General features: G+C 39.5%; 1 long non-coding RNA gene across 10 annotated transcripts in view; it reads right to left on the bottom strand.

Annotated features, from left to right (window-relative positions):
* LOC111249111 (uncharacterized) overlaps window positions 1-20,869 on the bottom strand; it is a 72,012-nt gene that overhangs the window by 31,881 nt on the left and 19,262 nt on the right. The gene's annotated exons all lie outside the window — the stretch shown is intronic.

Here is a 20,869-nt window from a genome sequence, read left to right as displayed (position 1 = left end):
AACACCGCTGATGCTACGGCTGTAGCAGACAGGTGTAAGCAAGCGGGTGCGTGAATTATGCTTCGGTCAATCAGAAGGATACCGGTCGGTTCCTTTATTAATCAAAGAGGCTCAAAACAAACGCCAGACTGGCTGCCCAACTTACGGCACTAAGCAAATTTATTGATAAGTCATTTTCAGTATTTACCATCGTTCTATTATTAGAGCGAGTGAGCTATCACTAAATAGAGAAGCGGGGTCAAATCCAAGTAATTTGTACCACGAAGTCGGGTGAACTTTTGAGGTAATAGTGTAATTGTAAATTCTTCGTGGGAGCCTTTTTTTTCGACTCTGTAGGGATATCGGTCACAGATTTTGAGTCACTCATCCCAGAGGAGCCAGCCATAAAAGTCGTCCAATATGACGGTTTCCTCCTGTTGATAGTTATGCCACCATTGAGACTGATTTTTGTAATAGACCCTTCCAGGAGAAGCAATCTGAGCAGCAGCACAGGGTTTGTCCGTGCGTGTCGGACCATAAAGGATGTAAACACGTTCCGAGGCTCAATCGGAACCAGTAAATTTCGTAATCCATATAATCTTTTATGGTAACGTACGAACGTAGAGGGGTGTAGTTCAGCCACTTCACGTCATGTCATAAGTGACGAATTAATTGCGCTTTCCAAGTCGCTTCTATTGCCTTGAGATCTTGATGTTCCGAATCCTTGAAAGGTACCAGACTTCGAACAATACTGCTTATTTCTGTTTTCTGTTCCACATACGGTTTCGATATGGGACTGAGTTGGGGGTTGAGATTTGACAGAGTTGAAAGTCCGGGGAGATTAAACCTAACATATTTTTGGATATGAATAATACCAGTTGTAGGAGCAGTCTCGTAGCCGATGATGATGAGGTATCCATTTTGTTCGACAGAGTTCCCGAGTCGGATGAGGATTTCGACATCTTCTATTGATTACGTAGTTGTTTACGATGAAACACAAGCGACTGTGTTTGAGTTCGACATTTATGATTGGTATTGCATACTTACGTTGCGCTTTTATACAGCGAAACGACTGCTTAATATTATCAGTCACTTCATGACGCAACATCTCGACAGGAGAAGCGACGGAGGGAGCAACTATATAAGTGTGTTTATCTTGAGTGGTTAATCAATTTATCTCAAGGACCCGTAACGATAACATCGGCTATTGAGCCAGTTCCTGTCAAAAATGTTTTTACTGGGAACGCGGGAAGAGCGAGCGTTTTCCTGTGCATGACGGTGTTTACAATAGGTTCATAGGTGATACTGAGTTACAGCCACTTGTGCGAAGATTTTAACAAGAGTATAGCACACATAATCTCGAAAAAGTGTAGTAACCTAATCCGGCGAATAGTCCCGGAAATATTCTAGCAAAATAAAGCACTATTCTGTGTGTATTAATACCAATATAAAAGGGGTAATCGTTTTAGTGAGGTACTCAGTTGTATTGCAACGCCACAAGCGATGATTCATGGTTATTGATTTGTGGTAAGAGGAATGGCCTAATTTTTCAGGTCTCCTAGGAACTTGTTTTTTTAATGTATTCTTCAACCCAAAACACCCAGTACGAAGACCAAACATTACGGTTCTGTGTCAAAAGTTACGTTTTTTGCACGTAAATGTATGATTATTATGAGTTGACCTATAACATATTAACCATCAGGAAGTGTACCACTGGAGAAAACAAAGATTGCATAGCAAATAGAAAAACATAGCAGCCCAGAAAGGCACAAGAAGAACTGGACAGAACTACTAGGCCCAATAGTACTGGACCTGGTAGTTCTATCCAGTACCTCTGGTCAATTAAACATATTTAAAAAAAAACCATATATATATATATATATATATGGTTTTTTAATAAAAAAAAAATTTTCATCTAATCACCTCGGTCTTCGAGAAGTCGCAGTCAACAGAGAACAACCGAGTAATCCTGGCACACCTTTGGCAAGGGTTTACTAACGTAATTAAAGGTAGACGGTGAGATATTACGGGTGTTGCGCCCAACTGCTGAATCATTCGATCATCCTGTAGATCTTAGATCGTTTGGGATGCACACTAATCACAGATTCGCTTTAAGTTATACCTCCCTGTAGAACATCAGGTTAAGGCTAATTCTATTTAATTTGCATTGCAAAAAGTCTACATCACAACGCATTGCGGTTTCCACGACCCACACATGTCCACCCACTTTGTAAATTGCATTCACGCCTTCAGCGAATAGAACATGATTTAGTTTCTCTAACGTGAACGGTTCTTCGATTCGTTCCCATATCGAGCCCACCTGGGTCGCCAATACAAAGAGTTCTGTTGTGGGTGCCAAGAAGGCCATTTTAGACCTACTTGCGACAAGAAATGTTCAGAGTTTTTGGTCTCATTCTGAATGCCAATGAAGCTAAGAGGATTCGTACTGTTCGGTTTGTCTCGCAGCCAGCAACATCAAACACGCGATACTTAATGAAACTAATTAATTAATGAAACTCCAGTTTCATTTCTAACTTAAGTATCAAACCTTTGTTGAGGAATGATAAGCTCACTTAATTCATTGCGATGCTGTTATTGCGGAAATGAGAAGATTCCTGGATATTGGCGTTCGAGAGTGCTGTAGGTGGCCTTTTTGCCTTAAGTCGACCACTCTCTACATATAACACATAGTGTGCCTGTCGCTCTGTTATCATTCAAGATGTCACGTTCGACGAAAATGTTTTTCCTGCTTCCAGCCGTTTTCATGCACCTTAGTTGTCGCACTTGCGCGTTGCAATTCCTTCCGTCGTTAACGGAACGTAGATGTGCTTTTGTTGTTGCTTACCGTTAGTCTGCTGTTCTCGCTCTCTTGAAGACAAGGTTTTATTTTTACCAGAGATTGACAAATGGCATTGATTGACAAAAAGGAAAAAGAATCCGTTTCAATCCGCACCTTACTCAATTTTGACCAAATGTCCTGCAGAGAAAAATTCATGTTCTTCGGAACAGCAAAGAGAGATATAGTCGACTCCAGTAATTTCCATACTAATACTGAGTTCCATGAGTCTTGTGATCAGTATCTGTAACCGATTGAACATTATTAATATATAAAAGCTATAAGCTAATTTAACTCTCATGAAATGAGAAGGTTGGCGAAGGCAAGAGTTATATGACTAAACTCTAATTCCTGCTTTAAACCAGAAAGTTACTTGATGCCATGGAACGATGGCCTCCCATGAAGCTCATTAATTTCACGTTTGGCATTAATAAGCTGGGTACCGTACGGTCCGACATCCTTCGGCACGTAGTCTTATGAACTACGAAGATAACAGAACTTGGAATTCAATTAAAAAACTTATTGTCTATGATGGAACTTCACTAAAGGTAACGTGTTCCAATAATGGAAAGCTAGTAAGGCTGAAACCTAAAGGACAATTTAATCTCAGTATTTCTAGCAGTATTCAAAAGTTTCAGATATACACAATATTTTAGTATCAGAGTAAGTACACAAGGCCATTTAAACTTTTAGGTAATATGGGTTATAGGAGCGTTGGACTTTAAGGAGCTCATTTGAGAAACTTTCTAGATTCCTAAAGATGTTGCCAACGCTACAAAGGTAACGAGTAACATGCTCTATATCACAGTTTCCGCCACTTCTAAAGTATTTACGTCGTCAAACTCACTTCTACAAAATGTACGGTGGAGTTCATAAACAAAACGAGTGATGATGACACTGAGTCGTATATGACCGAATCGTTTGCATACAAGATAACTTCGACTGATTTCCTTTTTCCTTTTATTTGACTAAAGAGGCCCTCCAGCAAGGTAGATAATCCGAGCGGGCTCAGGTTGTTCCCCTGGCCTAGGCCAGTTGTTTGTGTGAAAGGCGGAAACTTGGCCGCTCGTCGTCGATCGTTATTCTATTCTCCTCTAAACCGCAGCCTATACGTTGAGCATACTCATACGGAATTCATAGGAACACGGCTTACAGCGGATTACGCGGTGTGGCCAGTGGTCTGTCGTCGTCGGCCCTCAAAATCCTGGACGCCGTTTCAGTAGAGCGTTCTCACCGAACTTCATGTTGTTCAGTAGGTATATACTCTCCAGTCGCAATGAAGAGCAGCTTACTACGCTACTCCTCATTATGGTGACGGCGTGGTTGGGTCGCCTTTTCTCTCATGGATAGAGCTTCTCTACTGGACCGAGAATGCGCCAATATTCAAACATCTCTAAATAGTGCCATTCGACACAGAGCTGAAATAACATCGTTTTTGAAATGTTCGTTGTAGCAGCTAGTTACTTTTTATAGTTGACGTTTTGCGCCAGTGACCAGACAAATCTCAGTCGTTACACGTTTTCAATAGATCTTCTTAAAAACGAAGAAAAGGTAAAATTCGGGTCGTACTTCAGCCATAAGCCTGAACGCCGTCTGGGTTCTCCAGGTAAAACTACAACTATAGTCGGGTGATGGCTTGTGCTACCGCGGGAAACGGAGGGGCTATACTGTAGACTAGAGAGCTTTAACCAGATGTTGCGCATAATTTTCAGCATTTACCACGTCAGGTACAGAACGAGTTTCGTCAGTGTGCTTAAGGAGCTCGCCTATATGTAGGTGTCGCGATGGAGCTTGACGTTTGACAGTTTATGCAAATACAGCTTCTGAGGTTCTGTGCAAAAGCCAAGAGATGCGAGGTCTATCACAATCGGTATGTGATCACGAATGCGTGTGCCCTCTAACAGTGCATAATTCTCACACTGAAACTTCACTGGTTATGGTCACAAATATATCGATAACCGGGCTACCTACACGTCCTAGGGAAGTCGATGTTAGTGTAGAATTGACTGTTCAGCAGCCGTAGCCAAAGTGCACGAAATACGTGATGGGTATATTGTACGATGAAAATTCCAATTTTAGTACCACATAAATACAGAATATAGCCCACGTATTGTTTTCTTGTGGTTGTATTAGCAAATATCTCTAAAATCTAGCAAGCATTACAAAAACGTCTTACTTCAGCGAGAAATTATTCAAGAACGATCAATTTACTTACGATGTCTTAGCGGCGGTAAGCCTCTGAAGTCGTATATCATCTGATCCGGAAATTGGCAAAAATAGACCGCGCAACGCCGCCAGCTTTCTAATGGAAAACGTATATATATATATATACTAAGATCTTGTAGCTAAAGATAATACGATCAAACGATACAGTCAGTGAACCAGAATACATCGTCTGACCTGTTAATTGTCTTTTCATGTCAATGCCCATTTTGCTCAGCTCCATTTGTGTGCATGCTTAAAATATTAGGATTTATTATCCTGCTAAGAAATGCCCCAGTATAGTACAGTTCAACCTTTTTTGTCCAGTCTGTGGGTTTATTAAAACTTCCACACTGCAAATTCGAACTTCTGGAGAAACTGCCCACCTTTGTGACGTTTCACTGTGAGATACGTCAAGCTCCAAAAAACGGCCAGCTAAGATGTAACGGAGGCTTTTCTCAAGGCTAAAAGCTTTCACCTTGTAATTCGTAGATATCTTAAATCTTTGTCAGTCTATAGCCATGGTTTCCATTTAAAAAAAATCCGTAACAAAAAAAAAGTGGTCTTCAGTCATTTTTCACATTTACACTTACATAAACCAAATTTCATTAAATACAAGTCCTTAGAAATTCTAACAATGGCGTTCAGGCTCGGCCTGTCAGCGTTATAAACGGTCCTATGCAGTAGTAATATCGACAGCATTTCCAATTTCTGCTTTCACCTTTTGTCAATGGTTTCTCTTGTACAAGGTTACGGTAGCACTGGTGTACGCATTACATCGCCTGTTCAATTTCGGGGGCTGTACAATGCAAACTTGAATGAAACGAGGCTATGCCGAATGAAGTACGCCGCAGCGAGGGCGTCGCATAGCTTCGTTACATTCGTGAAGTCACTATAGTAAATTTTCGCCTCATGGGAGCTATTTCTATATAAAAGAGAAAGAGGAACGCCAGTGGATTGTTGTTGTTTGGGTCGCTTCCTCCAGAATACACACAGTCGATACCCAACGACGATACCAGGAGTGTGCACATATTGACTCATCTACAGGCATTACATATTCATAACTGTTTGGATGTTCTGTACCGTCTGCACCGATGCCACCGCAGGCGAAACACTCGATACAACAGAGTTAGCATTTGCTGACTCACGTTGAAGCCCCGTTTCACACGTTACGTTGCGGCGAAAGGCAAAGTTGCCGTACACGATTGAATGCCTGGTCAATGACCAGTCTGTGAGCGAAAGGGAAGAGAGGACAACTGGTTCCCAGGAAGATACTAGTTGAACTGGTTCTATAGTTGACGATAGTTTCGGGTTATTCACAGTTCAACTGGGTCAATTTTCTCATTTTAGAATAGTTCTTTATTTGACCTCCAATTATGAGAAAAGCATAAAATAGCGAGATATGACCCATCAATCACCTAGGTTGTAAAACCGCCTTATGTTAGGTTATTTGCTCATCTTTAAACGGTGCCGCTATTGCCCCGGCAATGACTTCCGCGATTCCGCGCCTGGTATTATAATCCAGCTTCTGCGTGGCGAAAGAAGTATTTTATGGAAATATTTCGCATAACGAAGTATTATCGCGGAGAGATGCACAGTTGGGCATTGCGCCTTAGTCATAGACGTGATATAGTTAAGATAGCTTAGAACGATTCAAAAATCGAATTCGGAGAATTCCTTATCATGCCTTTACCTGCTACGTCTGTTGCGCCGTTCCTAAGCAGAAGCAAACGATACATCGAACATCCTGAGTCAGGAGCAAAAAATCCTTACAACAATATGGCTATTGCCGATATGAGCAAGTACCGAGCGACATACCAGACTGAGCGCGACGACTCCGTTCAGCGTTGAGCAGCATCGAGCTAAGTCTTATTATAGCCGTTCCTGCGACACAATCTGTCAAGGGCATCAGCCATTCCTCCATCCGCTGATCAGCGATGATAGATTTAATCCGCCATCGAACCAGATGAGTAAAAGCTGAGATGGCACGATTGATGACGCAGCAGTGGTCTCCTATAGCCATCCTGGGCTCGAGTTCAAGTCAAGCAGCTAGAAGCTACTTACGCTGAAATGACTGCCTATAATATTTAGAGGTCTATTCAAATTAGGGCCCTTAGAGAAAGGACCAGCGACCACACGGCCTAACTCAAAGTATTCATGTTAGTGTCCATGTTGGGGTTACTCCTAAAAAGGCCGAGAAAGCTAAGTAAACAACTGTACTTCGAGAAAACTCTTCAGTTTGGATTTCCTAACATTTAACATGTTTAGAAGTAAGGCAAATGACGTATGGGAATTCAAGAACTGCGAAACAAGCTGAACGCTTAGGTACTAAATTATACGTCATACTTTTATGGTAGGGATATTTGGCGTCCTTTCAAAGAAGTTGGCACGAACTAAACAAGTATTACCCCTTCATGGTGTCATTTCGAAAATAGCTCGCTTCGGCCATTCTATTTCATTGTAGGAACTTCATTTCCTTCCAACTAATAATATGCTACCTTGATAAATTATTTTTATTAAGATGCATTTAAATGATGTTAGTCTTAATCAAATGTTCGGTGTATTAAAATGATTTTTAGTTAATGGATTCAAGCCTTTGTATTAACTTGTACGTAAAATAAATAGTTAAATTTTTTGGTAAAATCAATCTACCAATCTTGATCCCGCCCGTCACAGTCAGACCTAATGTAGTTGGAATGCATCAGACTTCTTGGTCATGTACCTCTCTTAAACGGCAGTTTGGCCTATCATTATTGAGTCGTCTCAGCAACCGTAAGTGTATCTGCTGTTAAACAATAGCACGTCTTGGGTTGTTTCGGGCTTCATTCGACAGTACATAGGACACAGTAAGTATATCTATACCGAAATCAAGGTATCGAGAGCGCTGTTTCGTGCGCACGCTTTCGTCATTGTAGACGGTAATAGTACACTCATTTTGCAAATTTATTTATGGGCTTTTTTTTTTTTTTTTTAAGTAATATCTTCTTACAACCTCTAGAATTAACAGTACGAATTTCCTATAAACCTAATGTTCATAGGTTATTTTAGGTAAACATAAACAACATAACCTACATGAATAAAGTAGGTCGTGTATTGAGTCAGACTCGGCAAGTAAAACGTGTCGATAATATTCATGTTGGCACATTGGTATTATAACAGTCTCGTACTACGTTCTAATAATATATTGCACACATTAGATACACGTATGTTGTCCTGTAGCAAAATAAGTGTCGTTTTCCCTTGCTTGTAGAAGGGCTATACTTGTCGTACGAGCTATTAACCTTAGGTCTATTATCCGATTTTATATAATTTAGGTGTACATGTTTGTATTAAACACGTACGAAGATGTGTGATATCGCTCCAACAATGTTGGAATACGATACTACAGAATGTAATAATAGTATAGTGCCACCACTGGACTTTTGCGGTTTTTATCAATTTTATCAAGTTGTATCTGGTTCGAACCTATAAAAACATGTATAGGATGGTCTTGGATTATGCATGATATCAGCAATCGCCGTTCTAAGCTGACGTTCGTGCTCCGAAGACGTTAACGAATCATTCCGTCAAATCGCTGCAACTGATAAATCCGATATCGGTAAGATTTTTGAATACGAGTCTAATATGTGTAGTAATCAAGCAGAACTGTTTCATCTGCATAAAAGCTGAGAGTACCGAGCAGGTTTAATCAATCCACCTTCCGCTAAAGTACGTTTAAACAGCATGTTTTTGTATGTCTTTTGATCGTTTGGCCTATTCTCAAAAATTGAAAACGAGCAGTTTATAACCATGAACGGTGTTGGGTATTATCGCAGGTATTAGTTATGTTTTAAAAAACTGAACAGCACCAATGGAGCCTGTGTGTGCTTAGGGTCAGTGCTGAGGTCGACGATAATGGGCACTGCATGCGTCAAAAGCATTAATTGAAGGAAAGTGTCATTTTAAAACCTGATTATAGTTTCGCTAATGTCAGATAGTCGAGCAAAGTAACTATATCATCAGAGTCTGCTGTCCGAGCATAGCTCCGGATTATAAATCCATATCACAGATTACTAGTTTGTTACATAATATCAAACAGATCAGCAATCGTCTCTGTGTATTCATTGTATCTAATTAGTATATCGATGTGGCATTGTCAGGCGAGATGGTCTGGAATCCCCTTGGAAGATTTGAGAGGAATCAAATGTGAATTCCCTTTGAGTCTTTATGATTTTTGCCCTACACGACCTAGCGGCGCTTTGCCATCTGCCACCGTGTAATCTTGAGATAAAAATCGTAATTCCCAATTCGGTTTATGAACCTGTATACCAGCCGTTGCCCCACGGCAGCATATAGTGTAGGGTTAAAGTTGGCACAGCACTCGTTCTTCATACATGTATTTATAATAGACCAACAATTTTTCATAAGATTGCTTCTATAGTTGTAACAAATGTGTCCCAATTGGCACAGAGGCCTCTAGACATGTTCCGCGCACACAGTGACGGCTAGAGACAAGATCTATCCTATTACAACGCTTCGAAAAATCGAGATAATCTCTTTTTTCTTCGATAATATAGGTAATATCCCTTACGTAATTATTAGAAGAGTGTTAAGCTTGGTATTCTTCTATGCCGCAGCCGCCAACGCTCATGAGCTATCGGAAGCTTACAATGACTTCACTTTCTTAACTTGGATTTTCATTGAGCGGTTGTAAACTATGTTATAGGTAATTTACGTATAAGGTATTTGTAAGGTAAAGTATATTTGTAACATTGCTGCCATTTATTTTTGATGCTTGGATCCGTTTGCTTCTATCTTGACGTTTTTTGATTTTTCCTGCACCTTCGCCGTACAGTTTGACGAAATTTTATAATACGATAGACTGAAGACTTCAGAAGAAGATAGAACGCCAGTCTGCAAAAGAGTCAATCCTTATACAGGGTTCGATTTTTTGGTAGAAAAAAAGCTTGTCCGCTGGCTAGAGCAAATAAAGTAATTCAAATAAAGCAAGATAACGTTATTCGAGATTTTGTAAAATGCTTGAAGTTTGATTAAGAGAATCCGTGTTTAATTTTGTGTTGAGAATCAGTAATTTTCAAATTGTTATTCAAGTTTGCCAGGCTGCATTTCGACAGCGTGGGCAACGTCACCGTAAAGGGCATTTGCACTACGTCTTTAGCGTGGATATTAAGGCTGGCCTGAAATGATCGCTATTATTTGAAAAGCGCAAACGAATTGCAAACAACCTTACTTGAAAATGTGTCAATTTTACTATCAGATAGTCTGTTTTGAGCGACGTCCGATTAAATATAAAAATTTTCAACTTAACGATATACGTATACGTATGTAGCACAAGAGCGCCCGGGAAAGATATTAAAACGATGGATCAAGGGATCTTCAACACTCGCATAATGACGAACCGTTCGTCCCGTAGAACGGATTAGCTCAAATTTCGTCGAACGAGTACCACGTAACGGTGGCACTTACCGAAAACGGGCCAATATTTCTTCGAACAATCATTTGGCGGGTGATTCAATCGCGAGCAAAATTTGTTCATAGAAAGAAACCTTGTTTGAACTGAAATATGTGATTAGTGGCTTGATGCACTCCATTAAAGTACCTTAAAGTACCATAGTTATCTATGCCGGATACGCGTAGTAATTAACATCTCTCTTCAAATTCTTGGTATAACTAATGTAAAAATATTCTAAACATTATTGATGATATTAGTATTAAAGCATATAGATTTCAACAACTTTGTAAGGAAAATCCTAACTCGATTTGAGATTTGATGCAAAAAAATTTCAACTACTGACCATGTCTTACGATTGGGTTTGACAGCTGTCGTGATGAATAAGGCAAATGATACCACCGAATGATAAAAGACAATTGACATTTAGAAGTTTGTGGCCAAGCCAAATTCTCTCTGTGCATAGTGCTCGGCATGATAACTTCATTGTTCACTGAAGACTGGCAAAAACGACATGTGTTAGGCTCCAATGCAAACTCTGAGCTGCGTTTTCAGCCATCCTTCAGAATTTGTGAAACAATCTAAAGGTTGCCGAGACAGAATTAGATCTGAGAAGGAAATCTCTCTCATTTGCTGACGCAGTGCCGAATGAGATGTTGCACGTCAATAGATGAACTAGAAAAACCCGCTACCTTTAGATTGCTTGTTGCTCGAGTGGTTCAACGTTATCTATTTGAAATTTTAAAAAATTAAGGCTTTAAAGTACGAAAGCGGAACAACTTGGGAGTATGCCGGGTTAACGGTAGTATAACAACTGCTTTACAGCCACAGCTGCATGAAATAATTGACACACACCTCTTTTAGGCTGCCAGGAATATTAGGATGTGGCATTGGGAATCAGAAAAACTTGATAATTGAGGTAAGATAGCTGAATAAATGACCTATATTGTATAACGCAACAAAATGGCGGAATGTCTCCAACTATGCAGCGGGTTTTCTAACGGAGCAGGATGATAAAGCACTTGAAACGAAAAAACTGCAGTGGAACAACGAGACCCGTTATAACGTGGGTGACAGAATGACTCTGATAGAGGAATTCAGATCTGAACTCTAGTTAGGTAACGTCGAGGAAAGTGGCAGGGTAGCATTGGCTTGGATTCGTACGTTTCGAATGAATCGCGTCAAGGGGGCAGGACATCATTAACTTCATGAGTCCTAGTGCTTGTACATAAAAGTAGAGAAGTGATATATGAGCTGCTTACGGACACAGGTTTAGGGGTTGGTTGCCGCCACGTGGGATTAACGTTTATAATAACACTAATAGATCTCTTATCTCGTTCTCGGGTCACTGCAGGTTGTATCCGCCGGATTTACCGCTTACGTTTATGAAAGAAAGTCGACTTATCGTCTTTTCCGTTTCGGTGCATCTTATGCTATAGGTTTACTAAACTGAATTATATATATTAATTGTGAACAATTTTCATTTAGTGAAATTTTCTACTGCATGCATTATGATCTTCGATCGAATTACGTTCTTCACCTGTATTTTTAACGCGCAATACGTACACTTTTTAATATTGCAAATAAAAATGCACTTTGATTTACCAAATGTTTAAACAGACCCCCACTATTACATAACTAAATTGTACTAATAATAATAGTAAGGACCAATCCAACTGGATTGATTTACTTCGTGTTTAATAATCGGCTATTCGTTTATAAAGTTTAACGTTTTTTGCAAGTAGAAATAACACGACGTGCGAGAGGTGGTGATTCCTTTAAATAACGTGACCTGCGTAGCCTGCTATAGGTTTGCGAACGAATTATTGTTGATCTTCTGGAGGCTTTTTCATTCAAGGCTGTCCTAAAAATAGGTACATAATGACACAGGCACACGGGAGACGCGATCTCTATCGGTGCCGAACGCCTGCCAAATGCATAATTTTCGACAGTTGAATTTGTATTTTTTAGTTAAGTTGGTTAACAAAATACCCAAATAGAGATCAACAGGCGAACAGTCAGTCTGTCGTCCTTGCCGCCGCCGCCGCCGGACGGAATCGATCGCTTCACTTAAGAATTACTGCTAACGGCATCTATTAGTCAAAATATATGGAGGTAGCTGCAATGAACGTACTACGTCATCTCTATAATCCGTCGCTGTTCGTTAGGTAATGATGACCATATGATGATGTCATCGCGCCTGGTCAAGGTCCATGGCAGTTGCTATTGTTTGCGGCCCCAGCTACAGCCTTGGCCGTCGGCTAAGAACTCATACGAAATTAAGGGCGTTAGGAAAAGTCCGGCTTTCCAATCATCTTTGTTCCAGTTAGTATGTGTTACGTCAACTTCCACCAACTTAATGAGAAATGGTACGCTTATGTTTGCCAACAAGAGCAAAGTATAACTCGTTTTGAAACCACCTTGCCAAATAGGTCACTGTCTTATTGCTTTACTGCCGTACGTAGTCAATCCATGGCGAGCTTCGGAGCTTCGAAACGTATAGAAATGCGCCTGATTCTACGGCGACGGAAGACGTATGAGTGAAGGCGGAAAAAAATTCCGCGGATTCGCCTTACCAATATGGCCGACAGTGATGCTGAATTAACTAGTCAACGATCGAACAATCTGTAATACCTTGTTGGTTAATGCGGCGGCTGCTAGACATTTGGATGCTCACTTGACGAGACCAATTAGGCCAATATCCATCTTGCCAAGACGACATACTGACTCTAAAAATTGTTGTATTGATACTAGTTCGGGTTGGCGAAATGGCCCTATCTATGCTTTAAACAAGTGGCCAGTAAATAAGTGACCGTTAAGCTAAAAGAACGTGGAACATCTCGAACACTTCGAATTTCGATAGGTAAAAATGGGGCACTGATGGCGTTGTTGTGCGTGCATTGACAGTTGCACTAATAGTAACAATCACAGTCGTGTGGTTGTCGCGCTTTTTGTATGTTGTCAAGTTCGTAACTTAGTTCCCAGGTAAATCTATCCCATGTACAATTACAATACACGAGATTTTTGTGATTCTGTATTTACCTGTTATACGTGTGTTCGCGTGTGTGCGCGCGCGCGCGCGCACAGAAAACATCATTTAGTAATATTATAGCAGGAAACATCGAATTTCAATATGCTTCGAAGGAGTTCTCTGTTCCTGTGTTCTGACGTGCATCACGATATGAAAAATAATTCTGTATAACCTAATTATATTTGTTAAATGGTGTTGGAGACCAACGCATTACCTTTGGCTAGCATCCACTTAACCTAACTCGGTAAGAGCAGGTCACTCCCAAGACCTAATGGCTATCCGCGGATTCAAAATCGACTTGTCAGGGTGTCAAACAAGCTCTGTCTAAGGCAGAGCGAAAGTCACTTAATGAGAAAAACTGTATTTTCAAAAAAAAAAAAAAAGAAAAAAAGAAGTGTCTTTTTAAATTTAAGCTTTGGTTAGGCAATAGAGAAAATACCTGACTCAAATGAGTTACTTTCGAGCAGTAAAGCCTCGGAAACAAATCTCCTAACCACTCTTCAGGGTAAAGCTATCGGATCACGCCCCATATGTCAACTGCAACCATATAGATGTAAAAAAAAGAGCTGCAGGAAAAGGTAAAGCTAGAACAGTAGCAAATTTATCGGGTAGTTGATTTTTACTTTTTTCAGTTATCTTCAATTAACCTCTCCTAGGTCACTAGCTCTCACCAAAAAAATTACAGCATTAATCGGTGTCTTGAAAAATTAAAAACAAAGTTATAGAATATATATATATATTCTTTTGCAAATAAAAGCTGGAGTTATAATCATTTAAACTGCATATAAACATTCTGGGATACCCTGTATACTGTGACTGGGGCTTTCTTTTCAAAATCGTGCCCCTATATCTAAAATTCTACCGAATACATCAAATTGTAAACATCATAAGTATAAACAAATATTAGCATTGTACATCATTCATCGATACATTACATATGTGTTAAGCCAAACGATATCTTCGTTAATACCTCGTTATAACAAAAAAATATCTAAGCGTCTATATATGCATATATAGGACACATAGGCTAACCTTAAGGGCTTATTATTTTAGCCTGATGCCTATTAAAACCAATGCTCTCTTAATAAAAACGTACTTTGGAGCACATAATGTCGCTACTTATTATGGAGAGTAACGTATCCTTTCTATAGGTTTTCCAAATTTACCCTTTCCTTCAGCTATTCCTTTATTAACTTTCGGCATATTTCTTAGCATTTTTTTAAAAACTTCCACGATGATCTTGCTATGCTTCAAGACAACAGGGTAATTGTACTTTCACTTCTGTAGAACTATTACATTTTGGCTGACTATCTTTTAACAAGGATTCAGCGTCAATGGCTACCTTAGCATTCCATACAGAATACCTGTCCCAGACTATGGGCCTTGGACTAGTGCGCTCCAATTTACTATCTGTTCTCGCTCAAATATCCCGTTCCAGGCAGTACTCCGTGAGGTTTTCCAGGGACCCGTAAGATATATAGCTACGGCCGGTTTGCTCCAGGGGTATATACCCAGGTGCGAGAGACCGTTTACTACCTATTCATATAGATACTATAGATGCCAGTTAGACCTTAGCGGCGGGTAACAGATGCTAGACGTACTTGTAGTGAACCCACATTGATGCTCGTGCAAAGCCGATATAATAACATTGCCCCGCTCGATCCATGACAAAATTTATAACGATTTATCGAAACAGACAGCAAAGTCGACGGTGAGAACTAGCGGGTTCCATTTCGACTAGAATATGAAGACTGGATGAGTATCGCCACCCGCCGCCGCCTATGCACAGTGACGCTCGTGTACAATGTTCGTTCACTCTTACCTTTAAACACCAGATTTCATGCGCTTATACGTCGCGTTTTCGAACACAGTATAATTACACATATATACTAGGCATTATTTGCTATTATAGTTGACATTTATCACTATAGACCAGTCGTGTATAAATAGAAAAGTAGCGTTAATATTTAATTGAAGTTCGCTTAGTATAAACGAGACATAGCTGTGCTTGTAGAATTCCCTAAAACAGACAGAAGTATCCAGTGCAAGAAAAAAATTGGGTATACATGTTGCGGCATTTATAAAAATTTCGGTTCGTGCTGATGCGAGTTAATTCCCTCCTATGAAATAAACAGATAATCTTACTGACCGACCAGACACGTCAAGAACTAACTTATAAAAAATGTAAGACGCTCGTTTTATATGGGGTTGCACATCAATGTGATAGTGATATCTATAGGAAAAACACCGTATGGTACACATCGACTATTGTGAACGCTTGAACGATTTACCGTGCGAGGGCCTCCGAAGCTGCCCTCCCAGAGTGAACAGCATGTGAATCGAGCGACTATTTTACTATCTTTTCAGTGTTTGTTGTCGTAGGAAGTATGTGCCATAGACGAATACCGATTGGTACGGCTTGATACGCTAAATTAAAAGGCAGCTTTGTAACGAGCGCGTAGTCTTGAACTTATTATTACAGAAGCAGTTGTTCGTGCGACCCTGACCTTGGACTTATGAAACTAATTATTTAACTTAGAGCAGAACCTCGTTTCATTCAAAAGCCGCAAATCGAGAGAGCTGGCAGTCTTATAACTGCCGATGGCTTTGCGCAGTACAGGTATATACTGGTCCGTCCTCTAACGCCGCATTTCCACGGTAATTTCTTGTTAAGTAATTATGGGATGTTTTGCCGTTTTTTTGAGAGCCATGTTCGACGTAATATAAACTAAAGTTTTCAAAGAATCCACTATTATCCATGCTACTAAACTGGCATAGAATGAATTTGATCAATTTTTAGCGGCACAAAAATCCGCATCTAGTGCTCCGGTATATGGGCACGGGGGTTTTGTGCCCCATTTGCGTACGTACAAATTGCATGGATATGAGTTCTAGAAATCGAATATTATCTAGCCAAATGTAAGAACAACACAACGAAGCTCTAAATACATACAATTTCATTTCAGGTGTGCACCTTGTCTAATTAAGAAGAAATTTTGCTAAAGGGTCTATAAACGCTCATGGCCGCCACGGCGACAGAGCTCCTATTATGTTGCTTTCCTTTGCGCCGAACGATTATAGTCAGTACTACCTTAACGCTTCACCGTGGTATTAATTGTTCTAGATCGGTAGAACTGTTGATGGTATACCAATTTCTATGACAAATCCGTTAGCGATCAATTTTCGCTGCTGGAAGTAGCTTTACGACTAACTCGTCGGTGTAGAGAATTTTATTTTACGAGCTACTCCTGTTGCCGGGTTAGGTTTGTTAGTTTCGATAGCATTTTTAAGCTTGAAAGCAATCCTACAACAGCATATGCTTGTACAATTCTCATATGGTGGCTTTCCCTTTATCTGTTTGAACTCGAAATGCAGAACTTGTGTATGACAAAAAGGCTGACGGTTGTGCCTTCGACACCCACCATCGTAACAAGTAACCTATTAAGGGGATGAGATTAGAGAACTGTAAGGGCAGCAAATATATTTACCCTACAATCGGTAAGAGAACGATCCATTGTTCCATCCAAGTTGTAGATCGAACGATTTTTCGATACTTTCTCAAAAGAGATACGATTAAAATGCTCAAACGGCTATTGTTACCCTACTAACTATATTTCTTTCCAATCGTAATAAATCAAATATGCTATCCTATGATTGATTGCTATATTTGTTAGTGTGACTAACCAACAAATAGACAACCCAGCGATTATGTAACTATGATGTATGATTCTAATTGTTTAACATTGTACATATGAGCCGAAGTAACTTAGGATGCTGAATTTTTCGTAATGACAAGACTCGTTGTCCAACGACGCGAGATCACTGTATCAATGCAGGCAAGGGTACTAAGGCAGAACTTCTACTAAGCAGAATAAAGGCACTATGTGACCTTTTATTCCCAATAAACGTCGCAAGTTCTCGTTAGCTGTGAGCAGTACTCGTAAATTTTTATTGTACAATGGCCCACCTTATTCCTACCGGCGGGAATGAGGACCCAAGCAAGGCCGAGTCGTCTGCATTTAACTAGTCAATAAAATGACTTAGGGGCTATGGATTATGGCGCGAACGAGAGAGGCGGACTGTTGTTCTTGAAACACTGTTTCGCGATATTGAGTGGCTTGCGAGACGTCATCGAGTACAATGAACCCATTCAACAGTAACGTTCAGCAAATGATAAATCCCGTTAGCCTCGTTAAGGTGAAGCAATAGTTATAGTTAACTGCCACGTTAGTGTCGAGGATCTCAAGATTTTTGCTGACGCTTCCAGTTACAAACGAACTAGAAACGTCAGCAAATTAGCTTGAAAATTTTTGATGAGGAAAAATGTAGTATTTGGATCAAGTTGATTTATTAAATTAAGGTTAGCTCTATTCATTGACAAAGCTGTCAGTGGAAAATAGCGCAGTGAGTTAATAATTATATATATATGGGTCCACTGGCCTACAGGAAATCTAGTTATGTAAAAAAAAGTTTTGAGCCAGTTTCCTGAATAAGTAACTCGTTAGTCTTTAGACAGCTTTACATAAATTATTTAAATATTTACCAGGCCCTAATTTGAGATCTCAATGCATTTCTCCATAGCAGTGATGGCAGTGTCTTATTATATTAGAAATAGCTAATGTAATACACGAACTTTTGAAGCATGCATGAGACAACACGGGCTCCTTTAGTAAATTTCATTCAAGAAACTTCTGTGATCCTCTTATCTGCGGCACTTACAAAATAAATGTAAATTCACCGCTCCGTTAGCCGTCAAAATCATCGAGGATTACTTCTAAACTTCAAAAAACAGTTCCGATTTATCTGACGACCTTGTTGTAAATAGCTGACACGCTCATTAATAATATTATCATGCATATTTAGTATTCAAGTCATCACGAGATTTGTTTTAAAAGTACGCTTAAAACTTAACACGATGACTCATAAGTTAACGAAAAACATTGTATGTTCATAATTGAAAGATGTAAGCTGCGTGTCCCTTCGAATAAATATCTATGTATAGTGTATTGTGTAGGTTTAGCGGACAGAACAGATAGCAATAATTTTTCAGCCTAAAATAAGGGTCATTACTTTATTTCTTCAACGTAACCATAAACGGGGCTCTAGCCAGAAGTTCTATTGGTTTTTCTTTAAAATGGGACGCGTCCTGCTTTGGTGTTAGTAGATAATTTTTTTTAGTACACAATTTTCGAATTAAGCATAGCTACTATAGACACAACGTTTTAGAAACAATCAGGAAAAACGATTTTTTTAGCCAGTTTATAGTAAGCTCTAAAAATCCATGGAGCGAAAAGTACGGACTGCGACCGGCTAATGAATGCTGAGGCTGACGTCTAAGAGCCAAACCGAACGGTTCAAACTGACAGGGTTTTTTTTGTGTGCGAAAAAACATATATGAAAAAGATTGCCCTGTATATCGGCTTCTAACATCCCAAATATACAGGTGCGTAGCGGGATCGTCCTAAACAAAATGTCAGTGTTCTTTTTTTCTTTTTGTGATGTACGAGTTGCGCAATAAGAATTTCGCTAAAATCAATGCGTGATAAGTTTGTTATTGCTGACCGCTTTCGCTAAAGAGGTATCGAAGATCGTTAGATCATATCTTTTTTCTTTCCGGCATTTTATCAAAACAGGGTTAATTCAACTAGCAGAACATTTTAATAACGCATTTGGTTGTAACAAATTTTAGCAAAGGACAAATTTTCTGTATCAAGGGGAGGAAGCCTACTTGTGATTTATAGAATGGTAGTATACGAACTAGTTTGGCCTACTAAGGTGCAATTGTGCAAGCTAACAAGAAACCATGAAATCTATATTTTTAGGTATGCGCTCATTTTTACTAGGCTTGCTCTGTTAGTGTTCCTCCTTTATCGATTATTAGGTATTATCTTGCTTTCAAAACGATTAAAAGCTGCGATGTTCGAAAGCCAGTCTAGGCTGGTTACGTAGGTCAGGTAGTAGGACACATCCGTAATATTGCCTCAGGTAGAACTTTTTTTTTCTATTGCTTCTTGAAACGATAGTCCAGCTTGAATTCGTATTTGGAAAGTCACGCTTATATGTTAATATTCATGTACGAAATGCAAAAGAAATATTGTTATTGCTTTTTAGGCTTCCAGTTCTTTTCATGCGAACCTACCAATTGAGCGACATGAATCTCGATGTATGGTTCGCATAATGGAAACTGTTCTTGGCTTGTATCGAGATTGTTGGCCAGACGAACCTCTATTAGTCAGAAAATATAATAAATACTGAACAACTAAGATGCGTTTAAGTTGCTATAGAACTTCTTTTTAATCTAAGTAACTAACACTATATACGTTATGATAATTTAAGTGGTTTTAAACCGCTTGAAGCTCGAAGACCATTTTCGGCATACGCTAATGACAACGTATGATCGTTTATAGGCCCATATGACAACACTACATTTCTGCCCCTTCGCATAAAAAGGCAATATATACTGAATTTTTTGTCAAGGAAAGCGACATGGAGAGGCCGCAATACATAAACAAGAGAAAAAGTATGAAGGAATTAAATGCGCGGTGTTCCGTTGAGACTTCGAAATCGAAAACTCTATACGGAGGGTTGACTATTGATGATGTGCGAATTAACTATTGCTACGAACAATTGCTTGGTTAGTCTAGATTAGCAGCTCATAAAAGTATAAGTAGCTTTTAGTAGTGGCCAGTAACTTCTGTTTGTTTAGGAAGTTTTGAAACTTTAGAAAGTTTTCATCAAACGACAGCTTCGGTAGCGCCTTATTATCACGACGCTACTAAGACTGAATATATCTCTCTGTTTGTCGATCTGTGTATTTGTCTTTCCCATCCAAATCGAGAGCTCTAAAGAGTACTTGCTTTAGGCTAATTTCCGTGAGCTACAAGAATTTCATTCTTATGTGTATCGTCGAGCTCTAGAAATGAGTATGAGATAATGCTCATCGAATAAATATTTTTTCCAAGATAAGGTTTTTTCCACAAATCGTAATGAAAATTGGTAGATTCTTCATAATTTGCTCGACAACCGTCGAGAAGTCGTAAAAACTTTACATTAGAGCTTTATATAGTTTACTCTTAAATCTGCACGAAATGGGCGCAGCAGGAATAACGTTAATTTTCTCAATGTGCGCAATGCTTGATGAACTATGAACGGTATCTTCGTACTTTGATTTGACACATATCGTTTTCTAAGGGATACCCTTTTGCTTCCATAGAGCGTAATACTGATTTGGCCAAGTCGACCATTTTTGGCGATTCGCTCGACAACTGTTACAAATTTCTCAAGGTTTATATAGAAATGTTGTTTGTTCAAGTTCAAAGGATAACACACCATTTCGAGTTTCTTCAAGAAAGTCCTCCTTTTGGGAGAAATA

The sequence above is a fragment of the Varroa destructor genome, unplaced genomic scaffold (assembly GCF_002443255.2).
Source record: "Varroa destructor unplaced genomic scaffold, Vdes_3.0 BEIS01000004.1, whole genome shotgun sequence".
In the NCBI taxonomy this organism is placed as follows: Eukaryota; Metazoa; Arthropoda; class Arachnida; order Mesostigmata; family Varroidae; genus Varroa; species Varroa destructor.
This window is presented reverse-complemented; position numbering and strand designations above follow the sequence as displayed.